The sequence below is a fragment of the Macrobrachium rosenbergii genome, chromosome 27, assembly GCF_040412425.1.
Source record: "Macrobrachium rosenbergii isolate ZJJX-2024 chromosome 27, ASM4041242v1, whole genome shotgun sequence".
In the NCBI taxonomy this organism is placed as follows: Eukaryota; Metazoa; Arthropoda; class Malacostraca; order Decapoda; family Palaemonidae; genus Macrobrachium; species Macrobrachium rosenbergii.
The window spans coordinates 38964509-38969888 of record NC_089767.1 but is presented as its reverse complement, the minus strand read 5'-3'; the positions used below and the strand labels follow the sequence as shown (position 1 = coordinate 38969888).

General features: G+C 40.0%; 1 protein-coding gene across 1 annotated transcript in view; it reads left to right on the top strand.

The window, feature by feature from the left end:
* Positions 1-4949: 4949 nt before the first annotated feature.
* The window catches only part of LOC136853667 (carbonic anhydrase-related protein 10-like), a 221194-nt gene continuing 220763 nt past the window's right edge, over positions 4950-5380 (top strand). The window contains exon 1 of the mRNA XM_067129595.1: positions 4950-5380. This exon is cut by the window's right edge and continues 331 nt beyond it. The gene's annotated coding sequence lies outside the window, so the exon portion shown is untranslated.

Here is a 5380-nt window from a genome sequence, read left to right as displayed (position 1 = left end):
ATATTTTTATATATTTATGCTAAAACATCACAATAGCTTAAGGGGATTAGGACAGTGCATTACGATGAACATCGAGATTTAGAAGATGTTCTGCTCGCAACCTACGTATGAGAAGTCATACGACGATTTTTGGGAAATTCATGCTTTATTTATGTATTAAACCATGTATATGTACACATGTATAAATATGCACCACATATGGTCTTAAATAATAAGCCGAATTCAAGGTAAATGAATATAACCAAGGGGATGTGACGTCAGAATCTCGGAAAAAGGATGTAAACAAAGTCTCATAATCTAAAGCATTAACTCTTAACATTACATATAATATTTCAAAAGCAGAACAAACGAAGACTTAGCAGATGATTTAGAGGCGAGAAGGAGAACGGGAAGAGACAAAGACGCAGATAACGGACAAAAGAACAGAAACGAGCAAAAACGGTGAAAATCATTAACGGTCTTTTGCCTCAAGTTTCGAATTTAAACATGAGCGACGGTTGATCGCGAGGAGGAGGAGGAGGAGGAGGAGGAGGAGGAGGAGTATCCAGAAGGGAAAGGAGGAGAAGGAGAAGGAAGAGGGTAGGAAGAAAAAGAACGAGGAGGGAAGGAAGAGATAAAACCGAAAGGGGTTTACATCGGTTGATCGCATGAGGAGGAGGAGGAGGAGTCTCCACAAGGGAAAGGAGGAGGAGGAGGAGGAGGAGGAGGAGGAGGAGGAGGAGGAGGAGGAGGAGGAAGAGGGTAGGATGAAAAGGAGAGAGGAGGGAAGGAAGAGATAAAACCGAAAGGGCTTTACATCGGTTGATCGCATGAGGAGGAGGAGGAGGAGGAGGAGGAGGAGGAGGAGGAGGAGGAGGGAGAAGGAGTATCTAGAAGGGAAAGGAGGAGAAGGAACAGGGTAGGAAGAAAAAGGAAGAGGGAGGAAGAGATAAAACCGAGAAGGTTTACAAAGGTTGATCGCGTGAGGAGGAGGAGGAGGAGGAGGAGGAGGAGGAGGAGGATAAGTATCCAGAAGGGAAGGGAGAAGGAACAGGGTAGGAAGAAAAAGGAAGAAGGAAGGAAGAGATAAAATCGAGAAGGCTTACAACGGTTGGTTGACCGCATGAGGAAGAGGAGGAGGAGGAGGAGGAGTAGTATCCAGAAGGGAAAGGAGAAAAATTACAAGGAAGAGGGTAGGAAGAAAAAGGAAGAGGAGGGAAGGAAGAGATAAAACCGAGGGGGTGGGTTTACGCAAACGCATTAACTTAATAAGGAGGAATGAATGGGAGGACGAGATCTGAGTTTACACAAGTCATTTCAAAAGTTTCGGCGGAATTCGCTCTTATATTCACTCGGGTGGATTAAATTGTTTATTCCGGGCGGAAGAACATATGAAAATTTGAGTCTGAGGTGGGTGAGAGAGAGAGAGAGAGAGAGAGAGAGAGAGAGAGAGAGAGAGAGAGAGAGAGAGAGAGAGAGGCCATACTAGCACGACGGAACTACAATTTATGCAATGTTTGTTATACGTAATGCAAAAATAATATTCAAATGTACATATAGAAATTTGAGTCTGAGGTGAGAGAGAGAGAGAGAGAGAGAGAGAGAGAGAGAGAGAGAGAGAGAGAGAGAGAGAGAGAGAGAGAGAGAGAGAAGACATACCAGCATGATGGAACTATAGTTCATGCAGAGTTGTTGCATATAATTCAAAAGTAATAGTAAATTAATATTTGCAGCTAATTCCTACAGATGATACCTTTTCATAAGATTAATAATAAACAGGTAATGTGCATTTACATGCAAACAGCAATACATCCTAGGACACTAGCGGATCCAGAAAAACTTTATAGGGGGGCCACCAATTTTCATATACACAGACACACACACACAAACACACATGTATAATATATATATATTATTTTTATAACAGATTTTTTATTTTTTCCCATTTCTATATTTCTCATTTATGTTGTTATTATCTAAATCTTCAATATTGTTATTTTGTCATTATTTTTCATGGGAGGGGGCCCAGGTGGGCCCCCCTCCCCTTGGTCCGCTAGTGTCCTAAAGCAAAGCCGTGCCAAACTATGGCAGGTTTTTCGAAAAAGAATTCTTCGATAAACGATTCCGATTTTCTTTTAAAATCCCAAAGAAATTTAAAGAAATTTAATGATAACCACACTTGCGCTTTCCTAAGGTTTAATTTCACTTCCATCTTCCATTCCCAGATTCCAGCAGCAGCTGGTTCCAAAGGCATTATTTCACCTCCATCTTCCATTCCCAGATTCCAGCAGAAGTTGGTTCCAAAGGCATTATTTCACCTCCATCTTCCATTCCCAGATTCCAGCAGAAGCTGGTTCCAAAGGCATTATTTCACCTCCATCTTCCATTCCCAGATTCCAGCAGAAGCTGGTTCCATAGGCATTATTTCACCTCCATCTTCCATTCCCAGATTCCAACAACCTCTAAGACTTCAGCACCAATAAAGAAACGAACCCCAAAATGGATGAAAAATAAATAAGAAAAATTACAAAAAATTAAACAAAGACTCTTAGAGAAATAAGGCCTATTTTTATAACTTTTGGCAACCTTAGGACTTCAACCCCAATAAAAATGGAATCCCAAAATAGATGCAAAATAATTATAAAAAATGACAAAAATGAAACAAAGACTCTTTGAGAAACAAGGCATATTTACATAATTTTGGCAACAATAGGACTTCAACCCCAAAAAGAAACGAATCCAAAAATAGATGCAACGTAAATATGAATAAAAAAAAATTAAACGAAAGTGATTTGAGAAAAAGCCATAGTCACCTTAAAATTTCAACCCCAATAAAAATGGAATCCAAACATAGATGAAAAATAAATAAGAAAAACTGACAAAAATCGAATGAAAAACCTTTGGGAAACATAAATGGAATCACAAAGTTGACGCAACATAAACATAAATAACAAAAATCAAACGAAAGCTATGATTAAAAGCCACAGCTACGTAAATATCGGCAGCAGGACCTCGTACTCAAACCTATTAGAATGACCGTCGCTTCATGGACAGAATCGCCCTCGATTGACAAGGGCATTCAGTGCAGTGTCAACCTTAATCAAGACGAGGGTACTTGACTGACTGTCTGTTGGCCCACCTTCCGACACAAGTAAATTCGGCGAGTGCCGAAATCCACGTCAACTTCGGCTAATAATAATAATAATAATAATAATAATAATAATAATAATAATAATAGTAGTAGTAGTAGTAGTAGTAGTAGTAGTAGTAGTAGTAGTAGTAATAACAATACATGGAACGTAATGGTTAATTTCAATTAAATGACCAAGGAGTGTATGTACAAAAACATAGAAACTGGCCCATTAGTTCGTAAGTTTGTTAAGTTAATGGCTGCAACTAAGTGCTTAGAACAAGTAAAACGGAAGCACTTTACACAGATTTATGCAACAAGTGCCAAACATTTATACTCAACCCGTTTTCAGAGTGTCCAGAAACTTAACTACAGCAATACAGTCTCATCCCTTCCAGGCTATTTGGTACAGATTTTATAATCAAGGAACAGGTAAGACGCACGAATATTCTGTACAGAGACAGAAGAGAATAGAATTTAGATTTTAGGCCAAAGACCAAGTGCTGGGACCTATAAGGTCATTCAGCGCTGGAAGGGAAACTGATAACAGAAATGTTTTTAAAGGTGTAACAGGAGGAAGACCTCGCAGTTGCACTCTGACACAACTGTTAGGAGAGGGTGGAAAGTAAGATGGAAGAAAGGAAATATGAACGGAGGTACAGTAAAATGAATGAAAGCGGTCACAGCTAGGGGCCGAAGGGACGCTGCAAAGACCTTTAAGTAAAGACCTTTAAGTAATGCCTACAGTGCACCGCGTGAGGTGCACTGGCGGCACTAACCCGCTACGGGGCGTACAGAACACTGAGCCTACCTAATTCTCCGCGTTCAGGAAGGTATTGCCAAAGCCTAAGACGAATTCTTGCCATGAGCTTCCACTTCGTTACTGTCACTGGTTCACTGATGACTTCTGCAGGCTGCATATTTAGGGGGATGCAGTCCGGGGGGAGCCTTGCACGACGGTCCCGGTGCCACGGGATATTTATTTGATAACCTGAATCCCGGACGACAAAGGTGTCTTCCGCCCCTCTCCTGGCCTTGACTTGGGGTGTATTGAACTGCAAACGAAGAGATTTGTTTCCTTCCCGGCAAAATATACAGGTATACATGTACATTACGTATGCATGTATGTATGTGTAGCCTGTATATATATATATATATATATATAAGCATACGTCATAAACCATTATAACAAAACGGTCAACAAATTAACTTCCAAGAATCCAGCTAAAGTAAAATAATTCCTTATCATTTTCCCCTACGACAAAAATATCGTGCTCTTCGTATTAACGATAACTTATGACATAACATTACTGACATCATTATTAATAACGCTACTATACTTGCCCATGCAACCAAAAATAATAACGCCCACGACAGCAAAAGTATTAACGCACTTTAAAATGCAAATTTCTAAAAATCACTTTTTAGGTCATCGTGTTTTGATAAACATTTCGGCAGTTTTCACGGGAAATGTAAACACTGCATAAATTATTACCCTTACGCAGAAAAAAAACGGGAGACTTCAAAGGTACAGAGACTACATTTATGAACACATGTGTTGACGCCATGTTTTCGGTGAACAGTGTTTTATATCACTGTATTTTAAAGCGAGCTGTATTTTACACCTCCCATTCACAAACACTTTCCAAGAACGAAGACCTCTATCATAGACACCAAAAAAATTCGACAGGCTTAATAAAGAGAGAGAGAGAGAGAGAGAGAGAGAGAGAGAGAGAGAGAGAGAGAGAGAGAGAGAGAAGGAATGCGTGCGTAAATATACGGAGGAGTCCTAAGGAGTATCCAGGATTATATATATACTGGCCTGATCTCGCGTGATCCCGCCAGTGTGGGCCCTGTCGTGGTGTTGGAAGGACGTCGGTCCGCACGCTGCTTAGCTCCCGGCCGGGCTTTGTCACGTGGTGTTGCGTCCACAGCATAAGCCGGGATTAACATCTATATAGCTGATAAATTTGGTTGGTTTTGTATCTGATCATTAAACAACGTTGGTAACGAGCCGCTCGAGTGGGATTTTTAAAACTGGGAACTTTTCAAAATGTCCCGGAGATGAAATTTGTTATTTCTCCGAAGGGATTCAATCTTTTATATTACGAGAAAGCGAATCTTACGCATAAATAGATGCTGGCTGGACGAATACCTAGACAATTAATGTAAAAAGGAATAACAACAGATAAAATTTATAAAAAAAAACTATACAAAAATTGTTAAAATGCGTTACTAAACCATTAGAATAATATCTACTGACATCTCTTT